Here is a 25773-nt window from a genome sequence, read left to right as displayed (position 1 = left end):
AGGCAACGTGTGCGTACGAAGCAGGAACTTAAAAGTGTTATTCTTCAGCAATGGCAGAAAATGAGCTCTGACATGTGCAAGAAATTAGTGTATTCCTAAGGGGCGACGATGTCAGGCAGTTATAAAGGCTAGGGGACATTCCACTAGATACTAGCGTGTTCCAGGAACCCTTTATTTTTTGTTTATTTCAAGTGTTCAGTTCGCTTGTACGAATAGGAGAGATACAAGATTATGGGCGCGCTTTTCGTTATTATAAGCTGTATGTTTTGTTAGCATGGTTGTAAACAGATATAGTAGGTATATGTTTTCTGAAGTCTTTGTTGAATACATGTTCAGTGAATAAAACCCTTTTCAGTTTATTATTTTCTGGCAGTGCGTTGAGGTACTAAAGCACACAGCCCGTACGAACAGAATAGGTACATACTGAATAATGTCTTTATAATTTCTAAATAGTACATAACCAATGCAGGAGACTTGGATAATTTATTACACAAGGTGTTGATAACTTGATGTTAGCGATCAAAAGTCTCGGTACATCATTTTAAAAAAAACAGGAGTGAAATATGTTGTGTAATGGTCTATTTGCTTGTAACAATCTTGTTTGTACACGTTCACTGCCTAGTATTCGCTCGGGAACACTTAGCTGGTGTGTATCTGTGCTGTGCTGCTGTGTATAGTTTCGCAGTTAGTGCACCAGCCCGTGTGTTACATAATCGGTAAAAGAACGGTGTTAAGTGACGAACTAAAAAAATGTCACTATCTCTCGGATTGCGTGAAATTGGACGCAAAATAAATATACCGCATTCCACAATACATTATGTGTTGAACAAATTCAGATATAGACGAACCACAAAGAATTTGTCAAGAAAAGCAAAAGAAAAGATACTGAGTAGGAGATATGAACGTTATACTGTGAAACAAGTAAAACAGAATCCACAATTAACTGCGCCTAAGATCCGCGTTATGCTGGAAGGAAGTCCGAAGAAGAAAATATCAAGTCAGACAATTGGTAAAGTATTGTGGAAATATGATTATCACGGTAGATGACCACGGAAAAGGCCATTTGTTACTAAGAAAAATCGACAAGGGAGAATGAAATTTTGCAGAGTGTATGAAAACAAGAATTGTACGTTCTGGAACAAAGTTATTTGGTCCAATGAGCACAAAATAGCACTACACGGTTCGGATGGAAACAGTTTATGTATGGAAAAAAGTAAAGACAGCCAATAAACCTGCAAATACGTATCCACCATAAAATATGGAGGTAGATCAATTAAGATTTTGGGGTGTATGTCGTCTTGTGGAGTGGGAAATAATCAATGGCATCATGGACAGATGAGGTTATTTAAACATTTTAAAGAACAATGTCAAACAGAGTGCAGTAAAAATGGGATTGGGGACTCGCTACATCTTTCAGCAAGACAATGACCCCAAGCACACAGCTGATATTTGCAAGCAGTGGCTGATATGGAACGTACCAACGCAACTGCGAACTCCTGCCCAATACCCTGACTTGAGTCCCATGAAACATTTGTGGGTCGATCTAAAAATAAGGGTTTATGCAAGGAAACCTCAATCACTTGAGCAGTTAAGAAGTATAGTCAACGAAGAATGCGGCAACACCGATCCAAAAATATGCGAGAAACTGGTTCATTCCAAGTAGCGAAGGTGCAAGGCAGTTCTCAAGACCAGAGAATACTCATCGGGGTATTAAATCCAAGGTAACAAATGTTTTTTCAGTGAACTTTTAATTTTCTCCCGTAAGTGTAGAAACAAGTGTACAAACACCAGGTTTTGGTACATTGATTGTATTTGTGTTAAATTTTAAGATCACAGATCTGTCTTTTTTATTATTTACATTGTTTATTCGTGTATCTATATGGGCAATAAAATACAACACAATAATTGTATACAAAAGTTTAACCGCTATTTCGTTGCAGTAAATTGGTGTACAAACAAGACTTATGCACTGTATACCACGTAATCCGTTACGCTGTGAATCGCCGGCAGCTTATCACTGTCGAAGAAAAGTCCTCTAATTATTTGTGTGTGTGTGTGTGTTCTAATATTCTTTTACTGTACAGCAGTTGTTACTGAAGATTCTGATGCTGTGGTGAGTAGAGATACATCACGGCATGACTTTTACTGATACAGAAATTCGCTATGATTTTTATCTGTGCTTGTTTTTGTTATTTGGCTTTTGTTTCTTAGCAAATTTTATTTTTGCCAGATTTTTACCTCTTTTTCCAAGAGCTTTCAATTGTTACCATTCTTTCCGTGGGGCGATATGACGGCACAGTACTACCCGGAGTTGCCTGAGCAAATTTATTAAATGCAATTAACTGCATTCCCCCACCCCGAGCCTACAAAATTTATCTGTTGTCTATTTTCTCCCAATTTTGCCTTTAACTTCAGTATTGAGTTTTTGTATGTGCAGTAGTTTACCCTTGTTGCTGTAAAAACCTAAATACCCCATCCCCTGCCCCATTTACAACTCGTGTGAGTACCTTAGATTTCAAAAAAAGATTGCAGCTTAGTTCGTTCCTTCTTTTATTCCACCAATATATATGCCACGGTTTTCCCGTGCTGCTGTTTAGCAGAGCCGTTCGATAGTGCAATCCTGTTGTCAGAAGAGCAATACTGTTTTCTTAACGTGGAATGACCGTATAGTAAGAGGTACCAAGTCACCCGTGCAATTTCAGGTCTGTACTGAACATATGAATAGCATCTACAGTTGGGCCCACGAGAGTTGAAACCTGATGTTTAGCGCCACCGGCGAGAAAAAGTTGACTAACGCTGCTCGAAAATGGTCTGTTGCTATGGCAACGAAAACAGCGACGCCACATTTAAGGATGCTATCGCCACGTGGGTTGGCTTGCTCTCAGTCGCTTTTGTGATATTATTCGGAATAGCACTGTATTAGGTGTGTTAGTTGTTGCTGGATTATGTAATAATTCAAGTGTTTGTTTCCTGAATATTATTTTCGTTGTTAGTTTATTTTTGTAAGTAAATCAGTGGCAAGTTGTACAGTTCTATTCTTTATTTAACATGTGTATGTGTTCAGGTTATTGTCATTTTAGTGAATATGGAATCTCATATTTATCGGCAATGTCGTGTTCTGTCTTAAATGCCGGAATTATTAGCACGAGCTTAGGAGCGGGTCAAAGTTTATTGAATTGCATTAGGGCAACATAGTTTATTGAATACTCAGCCAGAAGGCTGATATGTCGCAGAATGAGAAAACTATGACAACGCAGCTTACATCGTAGTTACTGCTTTCGCCGCTCAAATGTCCGACTTCAACTCTCGTGGGCCCAACTATACACATCACAACATCAAGTACGTGCAGATGTAAACATTCAATCCTTCCCAAAATCACAGAAAATCAAGAGTCAGACAGCCATTATTAACTAAGATGACAATATCCCTTATGGAACATATGAATCACAAGGAAATTAAAAAAGTAGTACTGACCTATGGTGATACCCGAGTGATCATTGCCAGTCAACGACCAGGTCGAGATGAGTCGATATGGAAGCCACGGTCGTAGCTGCCCTGAAAACAAAAGCCATAATCTTAGGCGTGTACAGCACGCAGTTGGAAGTAGAGTTTTCCTCCTCGGATACCGTTTTATAGGAAAGGGAAGGGAAGGGAAGAGGAAGTTCGAACAGGATGTAGCTGTTAAGTGGTAGACTTTATTATCAGCGCTTAGCCACAATACTCGAACGTGTTTGGCGAGGAAGTGCACACACACACACACACACACACACACACACACACACACACACACACACACACACAAAAATATTAGTTTAGTATCTTTGTCTATAGCTTAGAAGGCTACTAATTTGATAGACTTAAAACCTAAAAGATTGCAATAAACTACTGAACTGAAAGGCAATCGTAATGTGATGATGACGATGATGATTATTGTTTAAAGGGGCCTAACATCTAAGTCATCGGCCCCTAATGGCACGAAATGAGACGAAATGTAATGACAAATTAAATAGTTCAAAATCCTCCACTGACCAGAATTCAAAACGTGAGGACGAAGAATGAAGGGATGGGCATGAATTTAAAACAATCAATGGATCCGACTCGCAGTCCCTCACATTCACAGAAACTGACGTAAACCAATAGTATTACTGACCAAGGGACTGCTTCTAAAGCACAATACTGAATCGATGATACTTGCAGTCTAAAGGGGTCCAAAATCCAAGTCATCGGCCCCTCATAATTGTACTTATCGCTATGAAAGTAGAACCATGGTATTTGTCATGGTGCGGTACTAATCAAAAGTAGCGTAGACTCGCGGTATTCCACGCAGTATGGTACTACTCACAGGTAATTAAATTTGCACACGTAATACAGACCTATGGTGTTTCACACATTGCGGCGCCATTTACAGGCAACGCAAACCTATGGTGTTCATCACGTAGGTGTATTAACCACAGGGACTCGTACTATCCCGTGGTGTTCCTCATATAATGGGTACTAATCATAGGCAAGCCAGAACCGTGGTGTCGCACACCCATGGTGTCGCTCATATAGTGGTACTATTCACAGGTACTGTAAAAGCCGACAGTGCACTCTAAGTGTGGGCCTGACCGCACGGTGCTCCTGCGTGCTACTAATCACAAACCTATTTGGTACCTAACATAGTGGTACTAGCGACCCATGGTGTTCCCCGCGTGGTGGTACTAATCACAAGTAGTTTCATGGTTCTAATACAATCATCCCTTGGTCGCCCCTTTTCGTCGCCTTTTGCGACAGGAAGGGGATACCGTAGGTGTATTCTTCGTCTACGTCCCCCACCCACAGGGGGTCAATCATAATGTTGAAATACCAGTTAATATTAGTATAGGGTAAACTGTTCAACCTGTACCTGCTCCATTTTCCACCGGACTACTACTAAGTAATATGATTAATGATGGGGGTAATAATCAAAATCTAATATGATTTATTCTTGAGAAAGCTGTATCTGGACTTATCATTTCAAAGCCCTCCATTACTATAAAGAAATGCATTACATATTTACATAATAAATTCGACCATCTCCAACTTCGAAAGAAAGACAAGAGTCACGAAGGGTGTGAAAATGAAAGACTTCCTAGGCCTCCATACGTAATACCGCCGGGGTCGGAAAAGAACGAGAGTTGACCAAGGGAGGTCTGATAGGGTAGATGAAAGTGAGGAGCCTCAACCAAGTACGTGGAAGCAATGGCAGGACTCTGCTAATGGTCCCATAGTCACCAACCAACGCTCCCCTGGGACCCGATGGGTGTTATTCTACCGCCCCCACTCACAGGTGGAGCCTGTATGAGATAAGTCTAGGGCCTGTCTTAAGCTAACTTCTCAGCTTGGTCCTGGATGATATCTTCTGACACAGAAATGGTTTTGTCCCAGACGTTCCTCTTCCGCACCCACTGTATCTCAAGCTGTGAAAAATCCCACGATGACTGAACATTTTCTGTGCAGCGGCCAACTTGGGTACATCGATTGCCTTGTCTTCCTTTTTAATTCCTTTCTCTACTTCGAATAATTTTCACTTTGTCACTCTAAGTCAACGAGGTTCATTTTTTCTTTCGTTTCTCCATTTCACTGAACTGACTAGATTTACCTCGAAATTCTGATCGATGGACAACAGTTGCAGTTGACGGAAATTGCCGCTCTGCTGAACAAAGAGCGCTGAAATGTGTACATGTCAAAACAATGAAATCGCTTCAATGTGACTAAACTTTACTCTTACTGCAAAATTAATAGTACTGTTTTACGTAAAATAGACACACAAAATGCCACGCTGTCCTATAGCGTCGCAACAATCACAACAAGTATGCATCCTGTACAAGTAAGATGATCATAATCATTCATAAAGATTACAAAAATATTCTATAAAATTAGCTGCAGTACCTGCCGTTGACCGTACAATCATATAGAACGTGCAAAGTTATCTAACTCCCCAGCTATTTTCAGCCAGTATTCAGGCATGCTGTTTTACTCGCGACGCAGCAGTAACCCCACCTATCGGAGATGAGTGGCAGCAGAAGAGACGAATCACATCACAACAATGGTCAATATGTTACTGTTGATCAGTTTTATGATATTTCGATATTGTAGACTTTCACACTTAGTTTTCTTCCGACTCTGTAATATTATAGCATCTAATGTAAAGGCAGTCCTTCCTCCTTTCACGACTCCCTCTTGTCTTGTTCTTCAAGCTTTCTTCCTTTTTAATTCCTTTCACTTCACGAATAATTTTCGCTTTGTCACTCCAAGTCAAAGGGGTTAATTTTCTCTTCCGTTCTTCCATCTCAATAAACTGTGACTACATTTACCTCGCATTTACGATTTTTTCTCATTTTTTATAATCATATTCACATTTTTTCTTGTCGATACAGACGGATTACCACGCGGTTTTACTCCTTCCTTAAGGCAATCGTGACAAAAACCATCGCCAGTTAACACGATTAAACAATATTTCCATGTTAACAATGCTTGATGCTGATATGGACTACGTAGCAAAAGTCTAAATTAATTATTCTATTATCATAGTCGGCATGGTAAGATGCTTTAACATTTATTCTCTATAACTTTTCGTTACGATATGTAATACTTTTTGATAGGACCGATAACATAGGCGTTTCAAAAATTTAATTATTACGCAACTTCCCCTAAACTACCTACCAATATAATTACCTATGATTATTAACCTAGACTACCATTTCATCCAGCGTGAATAAAAATGGTTCACATCCTAGACTAACACCCAATTCCCAGAATTTACAAACCGATTGTTATTAAATTCTGTACACTCATTTTCTCGTAATTCGGCATTGATATGAACTTGGCAAAAAAAAAAAAAAAATCGAAATTCACGAATCTCTCTTATCATAGCCAGAGCGGTTAAAATGTATACAAGACAAATGATAGGAAGTTTAATTCTATATAACTTTAGTTATGTAGTATTTATCGATAAGACCATTAATAACATGAATATTTGAGAATTAAATTTTAGGCCTTCCCCCTAAACTATCAATGTACTCAGAGTAACATTATTTATAGCCTAGATTGTAGTGCATCATTCCCCGACCGTACATACCGACTTTCATTAAAATCTCTTCAACCATTTTCTCGTGATGTCCGAACAGACAGACAGACAATTAAAAAGTGCATTTCCTTTGTTACTGTAGACACGACCAATACAGAAATACCATTCTTTTCACATTTTGAGAAATGTACAGACAAAATTCTATTTTATATATAGACAGAGAGGATTGAAAGCGACAAAAGAAGTTGGGACTGATAATACTTCTGGGGATATACTACAGGTGATCGTTTGGATTATAGTGCCATATCTGAAACATTTAATTACAGTCTACATGAAAGGTATGAAATGAATGGAGATTTGCTATAATAGTGATAAATATAAAAATGATACTTACAGGCCAGTCAGCTTGACATGTGTTGCATGTAAACTTTCGGCAAACATTGTCTTGATAGAAGGTAGTTCAGGTTTCGGAAATATTCCGTTGAGGCTCAGCTAGTGCGATTCCAGCAAGATATAGCGGATATTTTATAGCTCATTCCACGTTAAGAAAACAGTATTGCTCTTACAGACCTACAAGGAGTGAACACGTCCCCTCTGAGACACCCATAATTTCTCACGATTAAGGAATAATATACTGAACTTCGTAATGTATTATGTAAGACAGATTAAAAGGACAAAGCATTTACGCCCGTGAGTTATTAAAATAACTACGTAACATTTCCTTTTTCACAATGGGAACAGCCATCGCTTCGTTGCCTTCCTTCATTTTCCTTCTTCTGTGTAGTCTCTCACTCTGAACCGCCGGTAGCTCACTTCTGTAGTGAAGTCATCTACAGTATTTATTTGTTGCGTGTATGTTTTTATGCTTTAAATTGGTGCGTAATTGTCTTGTGTTGAGTGAGAGTTATCGGATAAGCTTACGTGTGTGTTTTCTTTCTTTAACAATTAATACTGTGATCTTTTGTAGAGTCATATACAGTATTTATTTGTCGCGTGTGTGTTTTAGGCTTTAAATCAGTGCGTAATTATCTTGAGTGAGAGTTTATTGTATACTGCGTAGTATTTGTATGTGTTCTATTAGTTTCGCACTCATACAGAAGTTGTTACTGAAGATTTTGGTGTTGTGTGCAGCGATACGTCATAGCATAACTTTTACTGATAAAAAAATGCGCCGTGCGTTTTATTTGTGCTTGGTTTTGTTATTAGATGTTCTTTCTTACGTGCATTTTAATTTTGCCACTTTTTACGACCGCATTTAATTTTTACTATTGTTTTTGTGTGCGATACAGCACAGTAGTATTAAATGCAATTAAATGCATCCCTCTCCCCTCGAAACCATAAAAAATATTTGTCTATTTTCTGCCCCCATTTGCCTTACACTTCAATGCTGAGGATTTGTATGTGCTGTAGCATACCTTTGATTCGGTACAAACCAAAAATAGCCCCTGTAATCCGCCCCCCCCCCCCCGGCCCTTTAGTTCATAAAAGGGACTTGTAGCTTAGTTTCTTCCACTTTTTATCTTTAAAAGTTGAACGATGTGGTTTCAACAGGTGGAAGTCCACTACATAGGAGACATTTGGAAAAATTGGTAAGAAGAGAACATCTTCCATCAAAAGTGGGATTTTATGACGTAGAAAGTGTAGGTAGCGTGTGCCTATTAAATGACCTTCAAAGATATGTGGTCCTATAAAGTGATTACCCAAGATTGCACACCATACATTCACTCCCCATTGTACTTCATAGGCTACCTGTCGCATCCATTTGTATTGTCAGGGCTCAAATAGTGCATGTTGCAGCGGCTGACCCGCCAAGTAAACATATTTAACGCCTTTAGGCATGTGAAACAAACTGTTTACACGCAGAAGCCAGAAAATCCCAACCACCTTCCACAACTTATCGCCGAAACCTGCAGATCAGTATCAGCGGCTATTCTACAGCTACCAAAATATCCATTCAGTAGGTGAATTCAGTATGATTTAAAACAAATTGTACGTTTATATATTTTCTCCTCCCTCATCTGTTATACGAAAGAAAGAAGAATGGGATTTCTGTCAGAACTCACTGTCGTATGATTTACACTTATGCATGTAATGACTATTTGCAAGCTATTCCATATGTTTAGCCATTTCTGGCCATTTTAGCAATCAGTGTTGGCTACTTTTAGCCTTCTTCAACACGAATTCCACCTATAATTAATGAGAAATTAGTTTTCTCAAATGAGTCTTGTTTATACAGATATCTTCATTACAAACTTTCAGCGTTCAGCCAGCAAACCTCTGAATTAACGAAGGGCTTCTACAATCCTCTATATGCAACTAGTTTTGTGGCCGCGTTCAGCTCTTCCCCCGAATTAAATAATTAAAAACAGACTAACCATCGTCACTTTGGTCTCGCTCTACTTCTGGCAGAAGTCCATTATTCTCGTAGCTAGCCTATCCCCTTACATGGCTCCACCACCGAAGCCCGTTCAAGCATACGGGTTTATCCATCAAGTTAGTTCCCGACTCAGCCTTTAACTCCTCATTTCATGACGATAAAAATGAATGTCAGAGGCGTTATTTTGGTTTCTAAAACAAAAAATGACCAACGACAACATAATTGTTTTTTACTATGTCGCACCGACACTGATAGGTGACGAGGGGCCAGGAAATGGCTAGGCGTGGGAAGAAAGCGGCCCTGGCCTTAAGGTGCAGCCCCAGCATTTACCTGGTGTGAAAATGGGAAACCCCGGAAAAGCATCTTCAGGACTGCCGACGGTGGGGTTCGAATCATCTTATCTCCCGAATACTCGATACTGGCCGCACTTAAGCGACTGCACCTATCAAGCTCGGTCGCTTCATACTTTTTCCTAAAATACTGTCACCATTACCATGACTTTCTTCCATGACTACTGCTTCAATTTAACGGCATAATTTCATGTTCAAAAGGAAAAATATGTTAAAAATTCCGATTCGATCACAACTATATTTTGATTATTTAATAAAATAAACTATTAACCGTAAAAGTTTTCATGGAGTTCCCTACAAAAGTAACGTTTAGGCCTATTTTCATTTTAGTAAATTTGAAAATCAACACATTGGGCAACGTCGCGCTTTATTCTCCTGTAAGGAAAGCGTTACTCAAAAAAGCTCATCCTGAAAATCATGATGGTGCACATTGCCATAGCACAGACGTGCGAATCGATGGTTTCGGGTCATAGCAACCAACAGCCATCTTCAGCAATCCTTACCTGGCTGATTTTTCTTTTACCGTGAAAATTTAGTGCCGTTGTGCTGAATGCGTTTTAGGTGTGTTTCAATAGTTTATTTTTCATGTTTCCATTATTTATTAAAACGTTCCTTCTGTTTTTTTCTAACATTTAACACCAGGGCTGTCATACCTTGTAACTCAATTGGAAAGTGTTTACAAATAACGTTAGCAGATGTAGGTATATTTCAATTTTAAATGATCATAAATTACCCTTAAGCTTACATTCAGATAATATTGTTTACAATGAACTAATGAACTACTGATAAGCGTTTTTGCAGAAAAGATTGTAACGCTTTTACTATATTTACTATCCCCTCTTCCAATTAAGAAAGCCCTCCCTGAAACAAAATGTCTTGTCCCTTTTTCTTAATTCAAATACCAAACTTTCTTGACATGTAGACACCTTGTTTACGAAGAGCGCGTGCGGAACGTCTAGTAAATGTCACTTTGTGGAGCGGCATTGCATGTCTGCAATGTAACAGATGGCAAGCAAGACTTGGACTAGCACTTGTTGAACAAACCAACTAGATATTTCACACTCTTGCAGGCGTAGATCAGAACCATTGAACTGTACATACTACTGGATCAACTTTTCTCGTGGTGGCTCTCGCAGAAAACTGATTCTTGGTCCCCGGCTAGTCGCGCCTAGTAATGTAACGCGCTAGTGACAAAACAGAGCCTGGAAGTCAGCTGATGTGTCGTGTTTTTCTTTTTTTCAAAGCATCTGACCGTACGTCGATTGTGTGGTAAAATCAAGATACCAATTTCTTGTGTAGCATACAGTTGCACTAACAGGCATCAGAAGAAAACAGATGTGAACTCACAAAAGCTTCATTTCTTCAGGTAAGCAGTTTAAGCACTATCTCGCTGCAAAGCTATAAATGTGGTATTATACAATGATACTGCTTTTTTTCGAGTTGGGACTTGCCATAAAATATTCTACGTTTATGGAGATATCTTTGCATACTAAATGTCGCACATTACGTATTATAGGTTATAGTCAGAATGATCTAGTTACAGAATTCATAACTTCCATTACAGATTCCCATGCAAACGTCCAGAAATATTAAGGTATCTGTAAGGAAAGAAGGACTGGACCCCAACAAAATATAGTTTTATCTGTAGTGACCACTTTTCTGAGACATGCTACATGTTTTGCCCAGTCGGTGTTAATGAAGTTCCGTACTGGAGGCAACTTGCCTTTCCATTTCTCACACCTAATGGATAGTGGATACATTTACGAGCTGCAAGATTTACTAACCCTCACAAGTACCAGATCGGAACCTGCCTTGAAACACTTTTGACACAATCGCTGTACTCGTAACAGAACAACGTGCGGAAATTCAGCCTCTAGTTTTAACTGAAAGTCACCGAAATCATGTGGTGAATCTCTCATATAGATCAATGGGATGTGACATGAGTACTACAATCTGTTTTCCAGTCATTGACCGGGTCAGGGATGGAAGGAATGAAGCCCCCATCTTGGGGCGAGAATAGGAATTGTGCCGGATGCCGAAGCCTGTCGTACTCCTCTGGGGCAATTATTATATTTTGTTCCTCGCGAGTAACGACCGTTTACAAGTTATAAACAAATCCCTTTATTATTGTTAGTAAGTACAAACTCTCTGGTTTTACAGATAGACAACTCCCTGTAGTATCTGTCATAGAATGCTACACTGATAGAGGACATAGAGGGCGTCTCAATCCCTGACATCCTCCCCACCCTGGTCTATCTCCAGGGGGATGACCAGCTGCACTGGACGAGTTATCACAGTCCCCTTTGAATCCTTAAGGATCACAGTTCTGATCACTCCGTCTCTTCCAGCTCGGATTTCCACTATGCGGGCCTTCTTCCACATATGTTGTGGTTGGTTGTCTTCTTGAAGGAGTGCTACGTCTCCAACTCTCAGATGTGGTCTGTTACCTCGAGGACGTCGAACTTCGTGAAAGCTCCTCAGCTCCATGAGGTATTCCTTAGTCCAGCGCTTCCAGAAGTCGTCTGAGATCTTTTGTCGTACTGCTAACTCCTTTGTCAGGTTCGTCCTTAATGCTGGTTCTGGTCCAGTTGGTATGGCCGTTAATCTTTGTCCGGTCAAGAAATGGGCGGGAGTCAGAGCTTCTGTTTCATCTTCATTCTGAGAGATGGGTCGTGAGTTGATGGCGGCTTCAATATTTACTAGAATGGTGTTAAGCCTTTCCTCGGTTATCAACGCCTTGCCTAACACCTTCCTCAGGCATCGTTTTGTAGTGCCAACCATCCTCTCCCACCCTCCTCCCCACCAAGCCGCCCGTGGAGGAATGAACCTCCATTTGATAGAATGATGTGCTAGGTACTGGTGGACGGAAGATGCGGTGAGGTATTGCCAGAGTGAAGACAATTCTGTGTTTGTAGCGTGGAAAGTCTTAGCGTTGTCCGTGCAGATTACATGCGGCAACCCTCGTCTTCCTGCAAATCTTTGTAATGCGAGGATGAATGTTTCAGTGGTCATGTCTGAACATAATTCTAGGTGTAAGGCCCTCGTTGATGCACACGTGAAGAGAGCAATATAACATTTCTTCGACTCATTCCCCACCTTGATATATAAGGGGCCTGCAAAGTCAATGCCAGTCACTTCGAATGGTCGTAAGGGCTTTACACGGTCAGGTGGCAAGGGTGCTTCAATAGCTTCACCAAATTTGTTGTGCGCCATTTTACAGGGTAGACAAGTGTGCAGAACTTTCTTTATGGCTTGTCTGGCGCGAAGAATCCAATATTCTGATTGTAGCTCTGACAGCACTATCCGTACACCAAAGTGATGAAGACTGATGTGTGTCTGCCTTATCAGAAGTCTGGTGAAAGTGTGGGATCCATCCAAAAGTATTGGATGCCTTTCTCTATGCGTCAGGTCTGCGTATTGAAGTCGTCCACCAAGTCGAATGATGTCTTGGATGTATGGATTGAATCTTGCAATCTTGGACTTACTTGGAAGCGGAATGTTTCGCCTCAAAGCGGTGAGTTCCATACCGAAACATTCTTCTTGAGTCTGACGTATCCAGTAAAGTCGAGCGTTATTTATATCTATTTCTGTGAGATACTTGGGGTATCGTACTCTTTCTTTCATCACTCTGATAAAACGTAGAACCCAACAAGTAACATGTATCAGTTTCCAGTACGAACTGAATTGTGATGTGTCTAGCAGTGATTCATGCGAAGTGATTAGTAGAATTTGCTTAGTTGGTTTTTTCGCATCTGGTAGAGATGTTATGTCTGGCGGGTTTTCCAATGGCCATGATGTGTGTTCACCAACGAGCCAAGAAGGACCATGATACCAAGTATCATTTGAGCGTAAGTCATTTGTCGAGAGTCCCCGCGAGAGGTAGTCTGCGGGATTAGTGTCACCGGGGCAATGTCGCCATTGACTAGGGGCTGTGTAGCTTAGAATTCCATTAACCCTGTTAACAACGAAAGGTTTCCACCTATTTGGGTCACTGCGAATCCAACCAAGCGTTATCTTACTGTCGCTCCATAGCGTGGCCTTGTTTATGCTGAGATCGGTCTCCGTGCAGATGTAGTAGAGGAGGCGTGTACCAGTTAGAGCAGCAAGCAATTCTAATCTGGGAATCGTTACTTTCCTCACAGGAGCTAGTCGTACCTTGCTGCAAACAAGGCATACGGAACACAACATTATCAGACTCTGACCTCAAATATAGTGCAGCACCATATGCCTTCTCACTTGCGTCACAAAATACATGTATCTCAGTGTTCCCTTTGCCTTTTGAAATGCCAATCCATCGGGAAACGTATATTGGTGATAAGTGAATTAGTTCTGACAACCAACATTGCCATCTTTGCGCCAGATCTGGTGAGAGAATTTCTTCCCATGAGAGTCCTCGACGCCAAGTGTCTTGGAAGATTATCTTCGCCGTGATGAGTATCGGTGCAAGTAAACCTAAGGGATCATAGAATTTAGCTGTTCTCTTTAAAACGCTACCTTTGGTTCCAGGCTCTTCTGCCAGATATTCTAAGATGTGCTTGAAATCGAATGTCAGGGAATCTTTGTCTGTATCCCAACTAACTCCAAGTACAGTAGTTTCGTTTTTTGTTTCCCTGCCCTCTGCTTTCCATATCTCCTTAAGTGGTATTGAGTTCGTAGCCCATTTTGAAAGCGGGAGTTTTATTAGTCTCAGAAGACTATTCAATTCGTAGTAGGTTGTGATCACTTCGTTGTTATCTTCTAGGCTGATTGTGAAATCATCCATGAAGGTTGATTTGTCAATAAGAGCTGTCGCTAATGGGTACGTTTCCTTATGAAGTGAAGCTAATTCCCTTAAAGTGGCAGATAATAGAAATGGGCTGCTTGCGAGACCGAAGGGAAGGCGTGTGAAGCGATATGCAATGATCTCTTCCGTCACCTGATAGTCTCCGGAGCCATCTGAATTTATGCGATACCACAGAAATCTAGTCAAGTTGCGGTCTTTCTCATTTAGATAAAGTTGGAGAAATGCTTGGCTTCCATCTGAAACGATTGCATTACGATACTGCCGAAAACGTAATAGGGTAGCAAGAATTTCGGGCAGTAAGTTTGGTCCAGTTTCTAGAGCATCATTTAAGGACGGTGACCCCTTTTCATGTGATGACGCATCAAATACAATCCTGAACTTAGTAACATTACCAGTTTTCTTCTTCACGGCATGATGTGGCAAGTAGAACACATTTTCAGATGAATCGTTTGCAGGCACGCTCTCTATCTGGTCTTTAGCAAAGTAGTCTAGCATATGCTTGTGATACATGTCGCGAAAATCTCCATCTCTCTTCAGTCTCATCTCTAGGGCTTGAAACCGTTTTCTTGCTGTGGGGAGATTACTGGAAAACTGAACATCCTTCTTCCTAGGAAGTGACACTACTCTCCTTCCATCTTTAATGCAATAACTATCATGAAACTCTTGAAGGATAAGCTTATCTTTCGCCAGGGGTGTCCTGGTGGCCTTCTCTTGTATCCCGATAGACTCTAGCTCCCAGAACTGTCTAACGACGTTGTCCAATATCACGTCTTCGTGCAATGAAATGTGATGTACTGTGGTTTGTTTGACTGTAGTACTTGATCTGTTCCCACTAAGTATGTGTCCGAAAATTGTGGAAATCAGGACCACTGAAGGTGACACTAATTGGCTGTTTTGAAGTCACGATCTTCCAATAGTAATCCGCACCTATAAGAACTTCTATAGGTAGGTCTTCGTTAGATTCGTCTCGTGAATCAGCTAGTTTTACCTTCCTGACCGCAGCCAGAACTCCGATGTCTTGCGGCGGTGTTGGTTGCGCTGAATATGTGTTATTACTTTCGAAAGCCTTAACGATAATCAAAGCCTTTGTTGAGTACCCCATGATGTCAAAGCTGACTTCTCTTTTTTCTGCAGTGCTGGAGGGCGCTTCAAAAGCAGTGATTTCTAGACTCGTGTTACCGATGACATTAAGTTCCAGTGAATGTATTAAGGAACTATGAATGAAGCTCGACTGGCTTCCCGAATCCAGTATGCAGCGCGTTAGTTTATTTCTCCCTGTTGGGCCTTTGATCCATATGCGGGCTGTTTGTAAGTACGTGAAGTTTGGAGTCGTAACTGAAATCTTGCCAACTGATGTCTGCAAGCTGTCGTTTCTATTGCAGATGGAGACATGGTGTTGCTCTTTACATTTAGTGCAGAATGCCTTCCCGCGTTTGAAACACTGACCTTTGTTGTGGCCTCGCCTTAAGCATAGAAAACAACGATTCGTAGCTCTCAGTTTTTCGATTCTTGACCGGATATCTTTCATTTGATGACAGTCTTGACCCCAATGTCCGGAATTCTCACAATACACGCAGAAAGGCTGTAGTGTGGAATTGACCCCTTTCTTACTCTTATTGGTCTTCGTATTTACTTGAAGAGCGGCTGCCGTTGGCATGTAGTTCAGTGGTTGAGTAGCATCACCACGTATCTTTTGAGCGGCTAGAGCTCCTTGAATTTCTTCATTTAAAAATTCCATTAAACGTGTAAGGTTGCCTTCTTGTAAGCCATTTCTTTTTGCATGAATTAGCCAGCGGCGGCAAAGGTCTTCTGGGAATGCTCTCAACAGTTTGGGTGCTAATATCCGTCCGAACGCGTCTATGTTTTCCCCTAGTGCTCTTGGTGCTTCTAATCGTCGATGGCACTCAATGTAGGTAGTGTTTAACATCGCCGGGCTATCCGAGGTGGCAGGTTCTAAATTTTCCAAGAAATCTAGGTGGCTTTGTATGATTCGGTCCGTGTCGCCGTATCTCGAGTGAAGAATCCGCTTCGTTCGGTCGTAGTTATCTGCCGTGACTGCTATTCCGTCAACCAGGAGCTTCGGTTCACCCTCTAGGTAACCTCGGAGAAACACGTGTTTATTTATGGTTGAAAGACGCGCGTTGTTGTCCACAGAAGACTGGAATTGTTCCCAGAACCTGGGCCATGTCTCGATATCGCCTGTGAAAGTTTCAAGTCTGATAGTAGGTAGTTTAACGTCTTGAATGATTGGAGGTTGTGTAATTGAATCAGCGGTGGCTTGAGTGATGTCCTCACGCTTCTCTTTAATAAGATTAGTGGCCTTCCGTATTGCACGCTTCGAGCGGTCAATATATTGCTCGCAATCCTGTGCGTCCGTCTCGTACTCATCATCATTCAACAAATCGTGTACTTGTTCGTCTAGGATTAATAGTTTTTGTAGAGTGTCTTGTAAGCGGTCAAGAGCGTGAGCTATTTCATCCTGTTCCGTCGAGTCGTTAACTTCATTCAGGTACGTGGAGAAACGTGTAACAGTCGACCGGTGGGTCTTTCGTGTCCTTTTAAGTTTTTTAAGAAGCTGTTCATTTTCCGTCATCGTGAAACTCAAGGGAAAGTTGACCTGAGGTGGGCTAGTATGGCAGTGATGGAGACGTTTGTGAGTGTGCGCTGACAGATTTTTTGGATCTTCTGTAATTGTATTGCTTGGAGACAGATGGCAGCACCTGTACCTTACTGATTCGTGGATGACCTTCGTATAACACGTTGCCTACGCTATAATACAAGGCCTTGAAATGCACTCATGGAAACGGGTGACATCCTAGTTCACCATTCAGCCGCTAGGATCGCGTCATTGCCCCCATGTATTCGCATGCTCGTATATGTCAATAAGTAAATTATATCCTAAATAAAAAGAACTGAATGTTTTTGCAAGTATTAAAAGTACTTTATTTATAGAGCGGTGCTGCATTAGCTTGGATATGTCACTGAAGTTTTTTTAAACTTTCCTTTTGAGGGGCTTCTTATCAAGTTTCAAAACTTTCTCTCTTCTACTTGAGTGGCTCGAAGCAATGTTGTCACATGGAGGTCTCAGAAATTTTCAGAGTAGAAAAAGAGATGGTTTATCGTCTTCACACTTTCTACACTTTATTTCACTGATGAACATGTCTTTCGAAAAGAAAAACCGTACACCTTTTAGTAACTCTCTTCGGGGCAAGTACTGCGTAGCGGACGTGACAAATTCCGTCGTTCACTGCAGAAGTGCCACAGACGATGATTTTTGGTATCTGACGGCTTCTCTATCTTGAAAATGAATAAGACACAACGTTGGACTTTGAGTAGGTGGAGAAGAGATATATTCTAAACAGCCTTTATAGTCTGTTCTTTTGCCACACGAACCATAATGTCATTGTATTCCGCTTGGCATCTTAGGTAGCTGAAGAAGAGCTCTAAGTCATCGCTTGTCAGGTTCCTCGTCAATGCATAATGCAAATGTATACTTATGAGGTATTTTACGCAGGCCACAGTGGATTGGGCAGTCAAGATCTATGACTGATACATTTCCCTCATGAATCATTTTTTACTTTCTCTGAATGCATTTGAATTTGCTTTATATATGACAGGAATTCATTAATTAACAAACTGAGGCGTTCATCTTCAGTACTAAAAGATGCTCGTTTGTTCTCATTCCTGGAATATGTCCCATGTGAGGTGTTGCAGACGTCATGCACATAGAACAATTTCATAAAATTCTTCATAAAACAAATGGTTTATTTTAAACTGTATTTAATGTTCTCGGGACGAACCACCTCCACACTTTTCAAACCAGAGATTGTTTCAGGGGAAAATACAATATTTTTAGCTCTTGCTACATTCATTTTCGTGAAATTTGTTGGGCAAATTATTTTCCTCGTTGGTTTCCTAATTTAAGATTTCTGAGTTTGAAGATGCCTCTCAAATGATTGCCGGTGACGGTAGCATAGTTTAAAAAAAGTCCAGTGACAAATTTTGGAATCGCCCGATTCTTATGACGTAACTCGGATTAAAACTTAGGAACATTCACTGGAAACTTGTGAAACGAAATTCCACTACCTTTAATTTCTCGTGAATAAACCATGACTGGAACTGCGAATGCTTAACATCAGACAAATACATAATACATTCACAACCAACTCAGTTAATGAACACCACAGAACACGTTTAAAGGCGCGAGCCTGGTCGACAGGGGGCAAGATAGTGATCCTGGCGGCCCGGCATTGAACTTCAGTGTAATCACTTCCATAGCGTTTTACGGGCTATTTCCAGGCCTTGTATTATAACGTAGGCAACGGTATAACAGCAGATTACGTATGTATTAATATTCAAGATGGCTGCTCTCTGCTTCTAAGATATCATGCACTTATAAACTTCTATTGCGATGTAAGCTTGACCATTTCTCAATAGGCATGCTTCCCTTTACTACAACCCTTTTCTTTCAACATTATTTCCTTTACAACAACTTTCTTAATTAACTATTACAGAATAAATAGAATGCGATCTACTCATCTGCCGTCTGTCTTGATGTTGATTCTCTTGTGATAATACTCGCGGCGTGAAGGAAAGGAAAATCTCTTACAGATATCCGTTCATTGTAGTCTTCTTTAATGCCGGTGTTGATGATTCTTCGTTCCCGGGTTTCGGCACCAGTATTATATTTTGTTCCTCGCGAGTAACGACCGTTTACAAGTTATAAACAAATCCCTTTATTATTGTTAGTAAGTACAAACTCTCTGATTTTACAGATAGACAACTCCCTGTAGTCTCTGTCATAGAATGCTACACTGATAGAGGACATAGAGGGCGTCTCAATCCCTGACAGCAATGATTAATGACCGACAGATGAAATGAAATGATAATGGAGAGTGTTGCTGGAATGAAAGATGACAGGGAAACCCGAAGTACCCGGAGAAAAACCTGTCCCGCCTCCGCTTTGTCCAGCACAAATCTCACATGGAGTGACCGGGATTTGAACCACGGAACCCAGCGGTGAGAGGCCGACGCGCAGCCGCCTGAGCCACGGAGGCTTCTTCCGCACTCACTAGTGTTGCACTGTATCCAGCAATAACTTCAGGGTTTTGATGGTTGTTTTATAGAAAGCAAAAGAATGAAAATGAGTTCCTCGGAGGATGACATGTTAAATCCTATTAACGAAGCGGAGTTTGTAATGAGTTATTTCCGCGAAAAGGCGTTCTTGTTTTCAGGAAAAATTAGCTCCAAAGAAAAGAAAATGGGACAATATCTGATTGATTTGATGGAAAATAATCGTACAGGAGTGCAACGTATTGAGGATGTTTCTCCATAGTGGAGACAGTGGAAGCGATTCAAGTGATTCCGTTTGTCAAAACCTGTCGATTGCAAGCGAAGTTCCGGGTCCCAGTTCGAAACTACAATATGACTCCCCGGAATCTAGTGATGCTCCGAGTCTGCTGCCATGCAAATCGTCCATTTCTAATTATGTTCCTAGTCACATTAAAAGTATGTCAGAAAACATCAGTATGGAATGAGCCGTGAATTTAATCCCCCCCCCCCCACACACACACACACTTTAAAAAACTTTATGTATGTTGGTGTGCTATTTAGCTCGTTGGTATCTAATTATGCTTGCTTCTTTTTCATCACACCCGTCGGTGTGTTATAATAAAGGTGTTCTCTCCCTGTTCCTAACTTATGGCTCTAGGGCAGGGAAGGCGAACCTATGCCACGCGTGTCACTAGGCGATACGCGAACACGATTTCGATGGCACGCCACATGAACATAATGTTTCTATATACGTCGCGTACTACAAACAATGCATGTCTTATAGTGTTTCACGTGCAAGAAATAAATATCGAAAATCTAAATATTAGTTCCATCCGGACGTGCAATATGGCAAAACTGTTACACTGATATGTCCGAAAGTCAAGCGATATAACAGTGTCGTTTTCTGGTGGTTTTGTATACGGACCTCGCAAACATGTGTTCGGTGCCAAAAAGAACAGAAACTTAACAAAGGTTGTGACCGGATTTTTCAAGAACAGTGGGCAAGGGAATTCAGACTGATAGAAAGAGGTGTTGCCTGTGTTCGAAAACAATTGTATCCCTCACATTTAATGTAAAGTGCCATTTGGAGACTAATCATACAAATGTTTGTTCCATGCCAAATGAAGAAACAACAGAGTTTGTGTCACAAAATATCGAACATTACTCAAAACTAACTAGTTCTTTTGTATAATTTTTTCGAGCAAGGAATGATATCAGTGCGGCTATTTCCATCTGTTTCGCTTCATAGTACAGCATGCATGGGAAACCGCTTTCTGACGGTGAATTCTCGAAATAAACCTCCTTATTGATGTCCGACTCATTATTTGAAAACTTCCCTAACAAACAACAAATATTTAACAGAATGAAAGGAATGCCAGCCAGCTGAACTGCTGTCAAGGATAGAATAATAAGAATGAGTGAAGACATTTCGAAGCAATTGAAAGCTAATTTGGATAACTGCCAGATGTATGCAGTATGTTTTGATGAAAGCATGGATGTGATCTTACAAACAAGGATAGCTGTTTTTTCCAGATTTCCTTGCGGAAATGTGATGAGGTAGAAATGAGTTAAACTGTTGAGCATACGAACTACTACAACATGGAAAGATAATGAAGCTAAAGGAGAAAGTGAAGTCCATTGGCAATATTAGTATTTTTTACTTTTATATCTAATAATATTTATCTTTCTTACAATTTGTTTTACGTCACACCGACGCAGACAGGTCTTATGCCGACGATGGGATAGGAAGGGCTTACGAGTGGGAAGGAAAGCGCTGTGGACTTAATTGAGATAAAGTCCCAGCATTTGCCTGGTGTGAAAATGGGATACCACGGAAAACCGTATTCGGGGCTGCCGACAGTGGGGCTCGAACCCACTACCTCCCGGATGCAAGCTTACAGCTGAGCGCCCCTAATCGGGCAGCCAGCTCGCCCTTTAATAATATTTAATGACGAAGTGTGTTACAATGGGAGCTTATTATTTATGCATTCACAAATAATAATAATAATAATAATAATAATAATAATAATAATAATAATAATAATAATAGGTATTCTTAAAACTTACACATTTAAAAATGTATTGTTTGCAGTATTTACAAAATACGACCATGGAACACGCAATCAAATGTATTTACGGGGTATATATCTAATAAATTAATGAATCAGTAAATAAATTAAATAAATAACATATTACGAATCATAATTGGGAATTTGGAAAAGAAGTCGCGGGGTTTTAGCCATTCCTTAAGGAAAATAACAAGTGGCACAGTCAACAGTTGAGAATAATAAACCAGACTTAAAATGGCACATTAGTTGGAAAAGGTTCGCCATCCCTGCTCTAGGGTAAGGAAATTTTCCGTCCTAGGGCGTCCTTTTGCTCTTTTCCTCTTCTTCCGTCTCTGGTTCTTTCTTTCATGCCCCACGCGCTTGCGCGCCCCCTCTCCCGGTTCTCCGAGAGCGGAGGCGCGCTGACGTATACCTTGGGTCATTCCCCTCGTCTCGCCGGGCGCTGGCGACACTCGCCTGCTGCACTTTGAGCAGATCACTTGTCTTACGTCGAACCAAAGACCGTGAGGGGGCATGGGAGGTAAGATGTTCTGGTTTTCAAAAGTTGCGAGGATGATGGGACTAAAAAATGGTCATGTAAAGCCATGTACCTGGCATCTTTGGTATGTGTGCTAATAACAGCATCCTTGGTCTTGAGCTATCATTGTAAAACGTACTCTGAAACTAAGTGTAACTTTTTTAATTCGATGTCTTGTTTTAAAGCTATCATTAGTTGTTGGTGGGCACTTGAGCCTTAATTATTGATGTTTTGTCTTGTAGTCACGGTAGGAGCAAAAGAATTGGCTCAAGGGAATGAAATGTAAAGTGCCAGAATGTTCTGGGCGTTCAGATTGAGAAGCGATGCGTTTCACTTGGAACTAATTAATGGGTTGTCAACTTCATATTGACTTTTAGATGTATAATTTATTCGAGAAAATTTGTGAACTAGATTTCGGCCCAGTGCTATTGTTCGAATATTATCTAGTACCAAGCCAAATAGTTTACGTTGGTGTTAGTCCTCTTGTAGGAGGAATTATTTTGCTGTTTTATATGGGGGTGGTCCCCCACTTACAGGTGAATAATGAAAACGGGTCAAAGCCTTCTACTTAAACATGTTCATTCTCAAAAGCTTCCAAACCTGTTCGTTGTTATTAATTTGTAAAATAAATTTTCTATTCTAGATGTTTTGAGCATTGTAGCCTATGTGTTGGTCCTTACTTTGTTAGTCCAGATCCTTGGCCCGCACCCCTTTGGGTCGTCCTGCCGGTAGAATTCCGGCACATGGAATAAAACAAGAGTGTTGTAAAATTCTGGCTTAACGAAGGTGGTAAAAAGCGATCATCACTTACTCACGTCCGCAGATATTTTGGTTTAGTGAAGTCGGAGCGATATCTTTATTTGTGGAAGAAGCAGTTGAAAAGTTGGCAAGTCCGACTGATCATTAAAAGAAGTATGAGAACTCTATTCCTGTTTCCAGGAGGCAAGAAGGGGAAGGCCAACGTAAGTGATTAAGATGGTGTCCGGACATTTGCGGTCATCACAAAATCACGGACATTTGCGGTCACTGAGACAAACTTGTGCTCACTCACAGAAATTCCCCAGTTGTCAGAGGACATTTGCGGTCACTGCAGCAGGGGGTGGGACTCATTAGCTTAATCTCGGGTATCCCCGCTAACCTGCTTGAGTTCCTGCTCGCTCCTTGCAGATCAACATTTTTCTCTCACAGACATTGTTTAGAGACTGATATCTTCAGAAACAAACAATTCTATATCGAAACTTCCCGGTGTAAGTATTTACTGTTGTGTGCTGCAATGGATTTGACAGTTACTGATAAGGCAAATGGTTATATGCACAGAAAGTATAGGGAAAATCAACATGAAAATGTCACCTGGATGTGTCTGAAGGAGAAGAACAAGTCATGTCATGTTGTTGGTAACATACAATTCTGTAGATGATAAATACATATATTTATTCCATTCTATTTCCTACCCGGCCTCTCTTGGCCAACTCTTGTTCTCTTCCGACCCCCACGGTACGATGTTTACCAAGCCCAGGCAGTCTTACATGTTCACGTCCTTCGTGGCCTTTCCCTTCTTTTGCCCTAAAAGAGAGTCGGACCTTCGAATTGTTTTCTGGTTAGTTTTAGGGGAGGATGGTGGCATCGTTCTACTTTCTCACAAAACAGTAATCATCACCATCACGGAAAGGTCCCGTGGCTACCACGATTAGTGACGCAGATGCACAAGTTCGTATATTTGATATTTAAACTCTAATACACCACAAAGTGAATTTTTATATACAAACATCAGAGACTAATTCAAAAAATACGTTTCCTATTTATTTATCGCGGAATAATTAAAGGTAGGTCAAGGTAAAAGACACTTTTACTCCGCACCAGTCCTTCATTTTTAGAAAAATTAAAGTTAATTCATCGTTAATTGAATTTATTTATTTATTTCTGGTAGTCGAACGTCACGCTAACATATTTTTCGGAGAAAATGGTATAGTAAGCGTCGTTATAATGTTCCTTTGTACATAGTCTACCTGTTTACATTAGGATTACTTGAAGATTACGGTAGTTTTTCTATGCAAGAAATCGCCTTTAAACAGGATCTGATGTCATTGGTTTCTTCATATTTCTTAAGGGTTCTTTCAATTCTGTCATCTTCACATATTTCGTCTTCCTCCTCTTACCTGCAAGATTGAGCTACAGCACACAATATATATAGTACTCACACCAGGAAGTTTCGGTATAGAATGGTGTTTGTGGCTGAAGGCAACAATCTCTAAATAATGCCCGCGAAAGAAAAATGTTGATCTGCAAGGAGCGAGCAGAAACTCAGTCAGGTTAGCGGGGATACCCGAGATTAAGCTAATGAGGCCCAACCCCTTCTGCAGTGACCGCAAATGTCCTGTGACAAGTGAGGAATTTCTGTGAGTGGGCACAAGTTTATCTCAGTGACCGCAAATGTCCGGCGACCGCAAATGTCCGGCAACCATTAAGATTTATGGCTGTGGGCTTTGGAAATTGCACGTGAACTATCTATCGAAAAAAGTAATTTCTCCGCCTCTCATGCCTGGATCAGGCGTTTCAAGAAATAACACATCTGGGAGAAGGAAAACTACGAAATATGTAGTTTCGCATATTCAGGAAGAAAAGCAAAATAATAAGGCTGCAGGAGAATTTCTAGAGACGGCTCGAGAACGATTCTCCATTACACCCTGTCCTCTTTTTACAACACTGATCAAAGCGGGTTCGAGCGGGAAATGCGATCGAAACGGACTACCTTTTGTAGGTGAGAAACATACGCACACGATAGCCCAATCGGTTAGTTCACTTATACATTCATACACCATAATACCAACAATCAGTATGGACTGTTCTTTGTTCCCTAAATTATTTCACCGCAGAAGACGACCAGAGCCTTCGGTTCTCTGGTTTTAAAATATATGTTTGAAACATGTAGCACCGTTGCCATTGCCACAAAATCAGGACGAGTGGGGAAAACAGAACTGAAAATATGGTTTAGAGAAGCCCTTCTTCCGTTCTCTGAAGACAACTGTGCCTTGCTTTTCGATTTGTGGACCACATACACCCCTACTGTGATACAACTTGAAGACACCCCTCCACGCAGAACAATCGAACTGCTTCAGATTCCTCCAGGTATTCCGGGCATAATTCAACCGTTAGACGAATTCTTCTTCCGGCAGTGAAAGCGCTTTACCGCCGATTAACAGAAATTCTAACCACTCGTAATGATAAAGTTGAGGTTCATCACAGAGACACCATACTTGAACTGCAGTCCTTCATACATTTTTAGTTTTCATCTGCAGGATTTCTGGATATGATAAAATATTCATCGTTTGCAGTTAAATATTGTTCGGAGAAGAAATTTGTGAAGAACAGCAATTTATACCAGTCATTTCTGCTATACTTTTGTGACTGACTGATAAGTGAGTGAAACAATACAGCTTCAGAGCGGGTCACGAGACTGCATGAATATACTGTACTTCCCGCCACACCACAACTCCGAACTGGTTCAGGGATGTCCAGCTGCGCCACCCGTCATGCTTGCGTACCAGGATTCCAGGTACAATTTCGAAGCCTTGAAGTT

At 40.8% G+C, this 25773-nt stretch overlaps 1 protein-coding gene across 1 annotated transcript in view; it reads right to left on the bottom strand.

Moving 5' to 3' along the window:
- LOC136887076 (beta-1,3-galactosyltransferase 5) overlaps positions 1 to 25773 on the bottom strand; it is a 151621-nt gene that overhangs the window by 69215 nt on the left and 56633 nt on the right. Inside the window, exon 2 of the mRNA XM_067159757.2 lies at positions 3475 to 3555. The gene's annotated coding sequence lies outside the window, so the exon portion shown is untranslated. The remainder of the gene's footprint in view (positions 1 to 3474; positions 3556 to 25773) is intronic.

The sequence above is a fragment of the Anabrus simplex genome, chromosome 1, assembly GCF_040414725.1.
Source record: "Anabrus simplex isolate iqAnaSimp1 chromosome 1, ASM4041472v1, whole genome shotgun sequence".
Taxonomy (NCBI): Eukaryota; Metazoa; Arthropoda; class Insecta; order Orthoptera; family Tettigoniidae; genus Anabrus; species Anabrus simplex.
This window is presented reverse-complemented; position numbering and strand designations above follow the sequence as displayed.